The 12,514-nt window shown below is 42.0% G+C and overlaps 1 protein-coding gene across 1 annotated transcript in view; it reads right to left on the reverse strand.

Moving 5' to 3' along the window:
• The window catches only part of LOC124555869, a 223,344-nt gene that overhangs the window by 24,114 nt on the left and 186,716 nt on the right, over positions 1 to 12,514 (reverse strand). The window lies entirely within an intron of this gene.

Consider the following 12,514-nt stretch of genomic DNA (forward strand, 5'->3'; position numbering starts at 1 on the left):
CCTGGGGTATCGGCGAGGACCATTCGCAACCGTCTCCATGAAGCTGGGCTACGGTCCCGCACACCGTTAGGCCGTCTTCCGCTCGCGCCCCAACATCGTGCAGCCCGCCTCCAGTGGTGTCGCGACAGGCGTGAATGGAGGGACGAATGGAGACGTGCCGTCTTCAGCGATGAGAGTCGCTTCTGCCTTGGTGCCAATGATGGTCGTATGCGTGTTTGGTGCCGTGCAGGTGAGCGCCACAATCAGGACTGCATACGACCGAGGCACACAGGGCCAACACCCGGCATCATGGTGTGGGGAGCGATCTCCTACACTGGCCGTACACCACTGGTGATCGTCGAGGGGACACTGAATAGTGCGCGGTACATCCAAACCGTCATCGAACCCATCGTTCTACCATTCCTAGACCGGCAAGGGAACTTGCTGTTCCAACAGGACAATGCACGTCCGCATGTATCCCGTGCCACCCAACGTGCTCTAGAAGGTGTAAGTCAACTACCCTGGCCAGCAAGATCTCCGGATCTGTCCCCCATTGAGCATGTTTGGGACTGGATGAAGCGTCGTCTCACGCGGTCTGCACGTCCAGCACGAACGCTGGTCCAACTGAGGCGCCAGGTGGAAATGGCATGGCAAGCCGTTCCACAGGACTACATCCAGCATCTCTACGATCGTCTCCATGGGAGAATAGCAGCCTGCATTGCTGCGAAAGGTGGGTATACACTGTACTAGTGCCGACATTGTGCATGCTCTGTTGCCTGTGTCTATGTGCCTGTGGTTCTGTCAGTGTGATCATGTGATGTATCTGACCCCAGGAATGTGTCAATAAAGTTTCCCCTTCCTGGGACAATGAATTCACGGTGTTCTTATTTCAATTTCCAGGAGTGTATATGAGCGTATGGCATTAGTGGCCGGGAGACCCCTCGCGGGGCGGTTCGGCCGCCGCTCCACAAGTTCTGTAACGCCACTACGGCGACTTGCGAGTGAATGAGGATGAAATGATGATGAAAGACACACAACACCCAGTCATCTCGAGGCAGAGAAAATCCCTGGCCCCGCCGGGAATCGAACCTTTTTTTTGTAACCATATATATTTATTTAAATATATTAAAAACGATACATTTAAATAAAGAAACATTTCGGTCTTTTTATAGGTTTTCGTTTGTATATTCTTTTCGTTTTTCTCTTATTGTTGTCCATAACCCCTTTTACATGGCCATTTGTCGTCTTTTTTGTTTGGGTAAAGCATTGCAGGACAGACATATAATTTATACGTAGCATCGATACATTGATTTTGAGTTCAAATTTCTGTGTGTCATTCACTTGTGATTCCACGTTCACGTTGTATATTCTGGTTTGATCTCTTCCTCTACTTTGCACTGTTAGGTGGGACAGTATGAGGGAAAATATCAGCGTGATAGATGGAGCAGAAGTGGAAGAAAATTTTGTTTTTACATGTGCTACAGATTGTACATAAATTAAAGAAGAAGGAAAAAATTATGTCATATTATATAAGAGAAGCAGAGAGGAAAGTGTGAGTAAACAATATAAATTTTATAGAACACATAGTATAGGAAAAAAAATTATGAGTAGTTGGCACTTTCCACTAAGTAATGCTTGTATCCTAGACAATATAGTACAAAAATGAGGAAGGAAAAATAATCACTGTTAGTACTACTGGGCAGGACCCCGTGCGCGGGAAGCGAGGACGCTACCGCAAGACAACGAGCCGTGCAATACTTTGTATGAATATGAATTTATCTATCAGTTAGTGGAAGAGAGGCTTAATTGATTTCATTTTCTTACACCAAAATCATTTTCCGCTCTGTAGGTGCAAATATTAAAGAATTATATATTAAAGTATTTCTAGTTTGATTAAAAAGAATACTCAGTGCTTTTCATGTATGTCCTACAACAGCACAATACATTCAGTGAGAGGAACTAGCTTTACGTGGGGAATACATCCGTAGGTATTGTTCGGAAAGGTCTCTAACATAGATCACCAATTTTCGACTGATGAGTGTATTTTGTTCGAAACTGATAGCCTGTTAATTTACGAAAAAAGAGCTCACAATACATTGTATCAACGTCAAGGTGGCACAGTCAGTCAAATGAAGATATGCGGTGAAAAGAAGTCCCATGTTCGAAACCACTGATCATAAATTTTTCTACTGTATTTTTTTAAATGCAAAATTGCCATCAAGTAGCAGCGTGGAACGGAATCCACGTTAAGCTCAACGTAAGTAGGGAATTGCCTTCAGAAACGATTCAGCTGTTAAAAACTAAAAACAGAAATGTCTAACGCCAAAGAATATTCTCCATACTGTCCACCAGTTACACATATCGTATCAATAAAATGCAAAGATTTAATAAGATTACTCATCACAACCGTAAAAGCTTAGGGCATGACTAAAGACAACGTGTTTAAGAAAAGTAGTCTGCCCTGACACACTTACCAATAAACTAATAGCGCGAGGACAACTTAAGACACACTGGTCCAGTTCTTCAATGATCTTTATAATTGGCTGACAATATGATGAATAAGCATTAGCATTACACATTTCAGTCTTTAATTTTGACAGCTGAATCATTTATGGAGATAATTCCCTACTTGCTTCGAGTTAAAAGTGCATTCTGTACACGGTGCACGGAGCACGCTGCTACTTGGAGGCAATTATCGCATTTAAAAAAAAGACCCACTCTACCTCCGAAAATGGGACCCCTGCCATTGCAGAAATTTGTTTAACTGACGGAACCATTACGGCATTAATGAAATAAGCTCCCAGATTTGCCGTTTACCAAGTGTAGTGACATGTCTTTTTCCAATAGTCCGCAGGTTCACATTTTCAAAGGCAATAAACACATCAATAGCTTCCTAAATTGCAGTGAAAATTCCAATTGAGGATGTAATGAGCTGCTCCTTTAATTCGGTTGCAAAAATGGCTACCGCAGTTTAGCGTCTCGAACGATCACAAATATCGATAAACAGCCTCTGTCGTCTTCGATACAGCATTTACATGTTATAATGACGTCACTAGAACACTTCTCGAACATCCGACAAGTCGTGCAGTTACCGAAATGTTCGTGCCGAGCCTCCGGGCCATTACCACCTGACCTCGGTCGAACTCAGACAGATCGCGCGCCTCCTCCACTCTACACACGGATAGCATGCTCACAGATACCATACGCGCTGTGCGTGTCGGACTAGCAGTCATTCTTCGCCAGGTGACGCTGCTATCACCTGGTGGATTTATATCGACAGTAGGTCGGTGGTCACAATGTTCTGGCTGATCAGTGAATATAAAAAATACCCGAGAGAAAAAACAGGTAGGAGCGTAAAGCGGAATGATTAAAAAAAGGAAGATTAGTTTTTAACGCCCGTCGACAACGAGGTGTTCAGCGACGGCGCACAAGCTCAGAATTTAAGAATGGGGAACGAAATCGGCATCGCCCTCCAAAAGGAACAGTCCCACTATTAGCAATGACCTGATTAGGGGAGTCACCCCAAACCTAAATCTGTATGGTCGGACGCGGATTTGAACCGAAGTCCACCGAATGCGAGTCCCATGTGCTAACCACTGCGCCACCTTGCTTGGGTGGGACCAGTTGAAGTAAACGACTGGGAAACTTAGTTCGGTAACAGAACCCTTCTGCTGCTTGTACTAACATACTAGTCAAATGTGTGGAATCCATTTTAGATTTGACTAAAATGTGGTGTGGAGAGCGCATAAAAAATGACAGTGTGATTGGTAGAAGTTATTCTTCGTTTCAAGAGAGGGTGTAACCAAAATACTGAAAAATCTCAAATATCATACACTCATTGTAATATGATTTATATGACGAAAAAACAAACCTAGAAAAATTTGAGAACCGATTTTCATGTGAAATCCATGGATATTCTTCAAGACGCTGCGTACTAATCTCGTAGATACTTTTAAGATAAAATAACAGTTCACATGATACTGACAGGTTTAAGATAGATTACATAATGGTAAGACAGAGATTTAGGAACCAGGTTTTAAATTGTAAGACATTTCCAGGGGCAGATGTGGACTCTGACCACAATCTATTGGTTATGAACTGTAGATTAAAATTGAAGAAACTTCAAAAAGGTGGGAATATAAGGAGATGGGACCTGGATAAACTGAAAGAACCGGAGGTTGTAGAGAGTTTCAGGGAGAGCATAAGGGAACAATTGACAGGAATGGGGGAAAGAAATACAGTAGAAGAAGAATGGGTAGCTTTGAGAGATGAAGTAGTGAAGGCAGCAGAGGACCTAGTAGGTAAAAAGACGAGGGCTAGTAGAAATCCTTGGGTAACAGAAGAAATATTGAATTTGTTGTGACTTGGCAAGACAGCCAAGCCACTAGAAGGTAGCCGAAAGGCACGCGTTTAAGCTCACGCAGGCTGGCGTGAGGTCTGGAACAGGTAAAGTAATTACACTAGCAAAAAAGGTACGTAGCTTCTGGAATACTTAACTTTAATCCATAATTGGTGAACATCGGTCTGACGGTACATGCATCACAAGATAAATAGCAAATGATAATGTCGCCTTGCTAGGTCGTAGCAAATGACGTAGCTGAAGGCTATGCTAACTATCGTCTCGGCCAATGAGAGCGTAATTTGTCTGTGAACCATCGCTAGCAAAGTCGGCTGTACAACTGGGCAAGTGCTACGAAGTCTCTCTAGACCTGCCGCGTGGCGGCGCTAGGTCTACAATCACTGATAGTGGCGACACGTGGGTCCGACGTATACTAACGGACCGCGGCCGATTTAAAGGCTACCACCTAGCAAGTGTGGTGTCTGGCGGTGACACCACAGAATTTGATGAAAGGAGAAAATATAAAAATACAGTAAATGAAGCAGGCAAAAAGGAATACAAACGTCTCAAAAACGAGATTGACAGGAAGTGAAAAATAGCTAAGCAGGGATGGCTAGAGGACAAATGTAAGGATGTAGAGGGTTATCTCACTAGGGGTAAGATAGATACTGCCTACAGAAAAATTAAAGAGACCTTTCGAGAAAAGAGAACCACTTGTATGAATATCAAGAGCTCAGATGGAAACCCAGTTCTAAGCAAAGAAGGGAAAGCAGAAAGGTGGAGGGAGTATATAGAGGGCCTACACAAGGGCAATATACTTGAGGACAATATTATGGAAATGGAAGAGGATGTAGATGAAGATGAAATGGGAGATACGATACTGTGTGAAGAGTTTGACAGAGCACTGAGAGACTGAGTCGAAACAGGGCCCCGGGAGTAGACAACATTCCATTAGAACTACTGACGGCCTTGGGAGAGCCAGTCCTGACAAAAATCTACCATCTGGTGAGCAAGATGTATGAGACAGGCGCAATACCCTCAGACTTCAAGAAGAATATAATAATTCCGATCCCAAAGAAAGCAGGTGCTGACAGATGTGAAAATTACCGAACAATCAGTTTGATAAGTCACGGATGCAAAATACTAACTCGTATTCATTACAGGCGAATGGAAAAACTGGTAGAAGCTGACCTCGGGGAAGATCAGTTTGGATTCCGTAGAAATATTGGAACACGTGAGGCAATACTGACCCTACGACTTATCTTAGACTCTAGATTAAGGAAAGGCAAACCTACGTTTCTAGCATTTGTAGATTTAGAGAAAGCTTTTGACAATGTTGACTGGAATACTCTCTTTCAAATTCTGAAGGTGGCAGGGGATAAATACAGGGAGCGAAAGGCTATTTACAATTTGTACAGAAATCAGATGGCAGTTATAAGAGTCGAGGGGCACGAAAGAGAAGCAGTGGTTGGGAAGGGAGTGAGACAGGGTTGTAGCCTATCCCCGATGTTATTCAATCTGTATATTAAGCAAGCAGTGAAGGAAACAAAAGAAAAATTCGGGGTAGGTATTAAAATCCATGGAGAAGAAATAAAAACTTTGAGGTTCGCCGATGACATTGTAATTCTGTCAGAGACAGCAAAGGAATTGGAAGAGCAGTTGAACGGAATGGACAGTGTCATGAAAGGAGGGTATAAGACGAACATCAACTAAAGCAAAACGAGGATAATGGAATGTAGTCGAATTAAGTCGGGTGATGCTGAGGGAATTAGATTAGGAAATGAGACACTTAAAGAAGTAAAGGAGTTTTGCTGTTTGTGGAGCAAAATAACTGATGATGGTCGAAGTAGAGAGGATTTAAAATGTAGACTGGCAATGGCAACGAAATCGTTTCTGAAGAAGAGAAATTTGTTAACATCGAGTATTGATTCAAGTGTCAGGAAGTCGTTTCTGAAAGTATTTGTATGGAGCGTAGCCATGTATGGAAATGAAACATGGACGATAAATAGTTTGGACAAGAAGAGAATAGAAGCTTTCGAAATGTGGTGCTACAGAAGAATGCTGAAGATTAGATGGGTAGATCATATAACTAATGAGGAAGTATTGAATAGGATTGGGGAGAAGTTTGTGGCACAACTTAACTAGAAGAAGCGATCGGTTGGTAGGACATGTTCTGAGGCATCAAGGGATCACCAATTTAGTGTTGGAGGGCAGCGTGGAGGGTAAAAATCGTAGAGGGAGACCAAGAGATGAATACACTAAACAGATTCAGAAGGATGTAGGTTGCAGTAAGTACTGGGAGATGAAGAAGCTTGCACAGGATAGAGTAGCATGGAGAGCTGCATCAAACCAGTCTCTCAGGACTGAAGACCACAACAACAACAACAACAACAACAGTTCACATACAGGGATATACGTATTGTTTCTTACCATCTTCCATCAGTGTCCGCCCCAGTAGCTGAGTGGTCAGCGTGACGGATTGCCGTCCTCTGGGCCCGGGTTCGATTCCCGGCTGGGTCGGAGATTTTCTCCGCTCAGGGACTGGGTGTTGTGTTGTGTTCATCATCATTTCATCCCCATCCGGCGTGCAGGTCGCCCAATGTGGCGCCGAATGTAATAAGACCTGCGATATGGCGGCCGGACCTGCCCCGCGAGGGGCCTCCCGGCCAATGACGCCAAACGCTCATTTCATTTCATTTCATCTTCCATCAGTAAGTGTAATGAGAGCAGAAGGGACTGCGGCGCCTTTGCTCGTTGTTTACTGGAACGCCTGTCTAGCACGTGCTCTTTCGCTGCTGGCGCTTTAACAGCTCCTTGGTGGAAAACCACGAAGACGCTCTACCAGAAGCTTAGCATTGCTCAAAACACTACTGTCAGCATTCGTGGCTTGCATTAAGTTACATTATGAATCAATCTTATCCATCGTCGAAACTAGAAACAAACTGAAAACCAGCACAGGAACTCAACAAAAACGTTCGCAGTTAGGAAGTGATCCTTAAGAATAAACAGTTTATTCGAGCAGACTGGTGTTAGAATTTCATTTTGCGCAAACAACTAGTAAGGGTACCTACTATCTCACAACGTAATCTCAGATATAAGCGAAAAAGGAAACAGTGGCGTACACAAAGTATGCTGCAAAATTTTTCTTGTATACTGCATTAGCAAGGCTGATAGTGGCTTACAGACGCGTTTCAAATTTTACACACAGGAACCAAGGGAAATAATTTTGATCTGTTGGAACACTGCCAAATCTGCTTACACTTCCTAGAAGCGTCTTATGACGTGCACAAAGAAACTGAATTTTACGGTAACAACGTATTAAAAAGAGCCCATATACCGTACAACAATAATGACTATACCAAATTTAATCTCTTTGTAAGAAACTGACATAAATACATGATCTCTGAACAGAAAGTGTCAGAAAATCTATGCGACAGATTTTTTCTAGTGCATCTGTGACATGTTTTATTTGAGTTTAAGTCGTTTAAGTAAAAATAATGTTAATGTAAACGTTGCGTGAATAAGATATGCAAAAATGCAGCTACAACTATTCGCAGTAACTGTACATTCAACCATACATAAGAATATCTTTAAAGTACTTTCAAGATGAGGTGAAAAAATTAGTACTGCAAGAATATTTACTATTACTGTAATCACTAGCTGAAGATCAACCCATAAGGCTCGAAATACAGTGCGCACTATTAAAATCATTTTGTGATTGACGATGACGCTGATGATGATGATGATGATGATAATGAATAGGTTTTGCGGGCCCAGGACAGCAAGGTCTCTAGCGACCGTTTTGTGAGTGAAGGCGAATTTTGTTCAGTGCATTATGACAAGGTGTTCACCACGATACCCTTTTTTGAACTAAACTGTGAACCACACTTGTTAAATTTTATATATTGTTGAAACAAATAGTAAGGCATCCATACACCGGTATTTCTTTACGTAAAACAAAACTACCACACTGGCCAAATCTCTCCCGAAATCAACCCTCGTTTTAAGCTGTAACGTGGTTGTTGTCATAAAATTACGTGTACATCTGTACTTTGCAAGCTACCATGTCTTGTGAAGGGGAGTGTACATAGCGCACAAAAATCATTTTTGCATCTGTCTGTTCCATTTTTGGACTTGACACAAGTAGGTACTTTTGCCCATGCCTCTCCATACAGAAATTAATTTCTTTAATTTATTTTTGTGGACATTATGTGAGATGTATGTTGGAGGAAACCCTTGCTACTATATAAATGGAAGTCACTGTTTAACATTGTTACCAAAAATCTCGAAAAGTAGTTACATCGATTTACTGCAAATTTTTACTCGATACTCTAGTATTCAGTCGGACATAAGGTTATATAATTTTAAACAACAATGTACAGGTTTCCTGTTGAAATTGCCTGTGGAACTAAAACGCTTTGCTGTGCAACGAAAATGTGCTGTTCTGTTTTCTTCCTCACAGTCGGGTTTCAAAGAACAGAGGAACATTGTGCTTATGGATTGTTGGCCTATGACTAGACTGACTGGAATACTACTGAGGAATCTGAATTTGCAGTGACAGTAAACATGTTTCCAGGTCAAACAAAAGTGGAAGAGGACAGAGAGTAACTGTGTGTGTGTGGGGGGGGGGGGGGGGGGAGACAAAATGGAGACAGAGAGAGGGGAAGAGAAGATAGGTAGAGAGAGGGGGGGGGGGGAGAGAGAGAGAGAGAGAGAGAGAGAGAGAGAGAGAGAGAGAGAGAGGGGGGGGGGAGAAAGAGGGGGAAGGAGGACACGATGGATAAAGGGAAGGGAAGTGGAGACTGACAGAAGGAGATCACGATGTTTATCCAATTTCCATACATCTCTAGCAATTGCGAAGCATTACCGGGTTCGCTAGTACTATATATATGAGGGTTGGAACTTTAATAGTGGCAACTATTTATTTACAGCTCGTAAAGAATACATACGTGTTTCAAAGTTTTACTGACCTTGCAAGTAGTCACCAGCATTGTGTACAACCCGTTGCGCGATGCGGAAGTCGTAGGATACTCTTAGCAGTGGCAGTTGTGTTGACAGTTCGAGCGACGCGGTCTATTGCCCGACGAATTTGTAGCAGTTCAGAAGCGAATGCCGTGAAAGGTTTCCTTCAATTTAGAAATCGAGTTGAACTTACGAGGGCTTAAGTCAGGGGAGTGCAGGAGGTGGTATAGCACTTAGCAGCCCCATCAGTAAAACAAATTGACTCTGAGCACGATGCGACTTAACTTCTGAGGTCATCAGTCGCCTAGAACTTAGAACTAATTAAACCTAACTAACCTAAGGACCTCACACACATCCATGTCCGAGGCAGGATTCGAACCTGCGACCGTAGCGGTCGCTCGGCTCCAGACTGCAGCGCCTAGAACCGCACGACCACTCCGGCCGGCCAGTCAAACAAATCAGTAACAGTGTAAGTAGACTGTACGGGTTTTTTTATTCGTAACGCCACATAGCGCTCTGTATGAAAATCACTGGCTGTGCTGTGTGCAGTCTGCGGCTGGTTTGCGTTGTTGTTGGCTATTGTCGTGTTGGGCAGTTGGCTGTTAACAGCGCGTAGCATTGCGCAGTTGGAGGTGAGCCGCCAGCAGTGGTGGATGTGGCGAGAGAGATGGCGGAGTTTTGAAATTTGTAAGACTGGATGTCAGGAACTGCTATGTATATTATGACTTTTCAACACTATTAAAGTAAATACATTGTTTGTTCTCTATCAAAATCTTTCATTTGCTAACTATGCCTATCAGTAGTTAGTGCCTTCAGTAGTTTGAATCTTTTATTTAGCTGGCAGTAGTGGAGCTCGCTGTATTGCAGTAGTTCGAGTAACGAAGATTTTTGTGAGGTAAGTGATTTGTGAAAGGTATAGGTTAATGTTAGTCAGGGCCATTCTTTGTAGCGATTACTGAAAGACAGATTGCGTTGCGCTAAAAGTATTGTGTGTCACTTTAGTGAATGTTTGAGTACGTTCAGTTTTGCTCAGCTGTTTGAAAAGCAAATAATGTAAGAGGTTTATCAGCACAGTAATTCAGAAATTTTTCTAAGGGGACATTTCATATGTCGACCTTTAGCCGAGGATACCTCACTGGAATCTTCTGATTTTTTCTTGTAGTTTGTGTAATTAGTGTAGCTATTGTTTATTGCTAGCGCGTAATTGTAGAGAGAATCTCCTTTGTAGTTGCAGTCTTTCATTGTTGTACAGTAAAACAGTTGTGGCATGCATGTAGATTTGCACCAAGTATTTCGCAGCTGCGCTTGCAATTAACTAGATATTATTTTCAGTGCTATGTTAATGTGCTTTCTTATTTTGCTCTTCAAATTGTGCTTTTCTGTGTTGTCGTGTGAAATATTGTGACAATAATGACGTGTGAAAAACGTAATACTAGGCTCCAAAGTAAACTGAGAAATGACAGTGAAGACGAAAGCAGTGTGTTAGTGCCACCGTGTAATGAATTAACTAATGTTCAACATAGTAATTTGGTAATTGTGCATAGGGAAGTGGAGCGGGCTGCTAATAATGGTGTAGGCAGTGAAACAATTAGTGAACAGGGAAGCATTATCAATCGATCGGTCGGCAACAGCTCGCCCCAGGAATCCGAAATGACAGGACACAATCTTGCAAATACTGTAGATTCAGGTTTTGGGTCCTCACAGTTTTCTCAAATAAGTCAAGACACATTTTCTGCTTGTCAAAATGTGAATGTTGCCGGTGCAAATTCACTGCCGAAAAGCACTGAGGAACATGTTTCAGACACCAGTGCATTGCTATTACAGTTAATGCAACAAATGGGACAAAGGCTAAAAAAGTTAGACACAATGGAAGAAAATCTTCAGAAGTTAGACACAATGGAACAACACCAGAGACAAACACAGCAACAGTTAGACACAATGGATCAAAAGCTTCAAAAGTTAGACTCAGTGGAACATAAGCTTGAACAAACACGTGAAGATTTAACTACTGACTTACATAACATTGAATTGAAATGTCAAAAAGTCTGTAATGACGTAAAAACACAAATTTGTGAGCAGTTTCAACCTATTTTTTCGCGGCATGAAAATGCATTACAGAATCACGAAGTAGCCATGAAAGAACTGCAAACCATTGTTCATGAAAATCATGAGACCTTGCAAGCTAAAATTGACTCAGTTGCATCTACCGATTCGGTTACACAACTTGCAAAAACTCAGGAAAACGTAAAGGACACAGTAGATACTCTGAAAATTGGTTCAGAAAGACACATGGAGGAAATTAGTTCATTATCAGAGAAGTAGTTGAACTTTCGGATCAGCTAAATAATTTATCTACGAAGGTAGATGATAATCTGAATGACACAAAACCGGTAGTCTTTAATGACACAGAAGAGTGCGAACAAATTAGGAAGTTCAACCAAAATCAGAATCAAATTAATACGCAACACCAAAGAGAAATCCGGGAAGTACAAGATCAGCTGACACAGGTAATACAAGAATTACGTATTTCAGAGGACACTCGCGCTCCAATACGGGAAGAGGGACATAGAAATACGGAACAGCCACAAAATAATAACACTGCGAATTTCGGAAATTATGAAAGAAATTGGCAAGGTGCAACGAATTTTGAAATGGAACCGCTGAAACGACGTAACAATGACCGATATGCGACTCGCCGACATGATGATTTTGACTATAAGCTGTTCATTACCACACGGAAATTTAAAACATTTAAGAATTCTGGCAACGACATTCATCCACAAGCGTGGCTCCATCAATTCTCTCATTGATTTCCTCCCAACTGGTCATTAGAGCACAGATTAGAATTTATGTGTTGCTATTTAGAGAATGAACCAGCTGTAAGAATGCGATCGGTCATTCACGATTGTCACAGTGAAGGGGAATTTTACCATGCCTTCCTCTCAGCATATTGGTCTCAAACTACACAAGACCGAGTAAAACATAGCATCATAATGATGAAACATTTCGAACAATCTGAATTTTCCAGTCTTGTGAAATATTTTGAAGACATGTAGCACAAGAATCAGTACCTGTCAAACCCATACAGCCCCTCAGAACTCATCCGCATTTGCTTAATCAAATTACCTGAACATTTACGACATATTATTTTGGCAGGACGTTGCAAAGACGACATTGAAGCTTTTCAGGGACTCTTACAAGAATTAGAAATTGACACTTACAATCACGGAACGC

This window comes from Schistocerca americana, chromosome X (assembly GCF_021461395.2).
Source record: "Schistocerca americana isolate TAMUIC-IGC-003095 chromosome X, iqSchAmer2.1, whole genome shotgun sequence".
In the NCBI taxonomy this organism is placed as follows: Eukaryota; Metazoa; Arthropoda; class Insecta; order Orthoptera; family Acrididae; genus Schistocerca; species Schistocerca americana.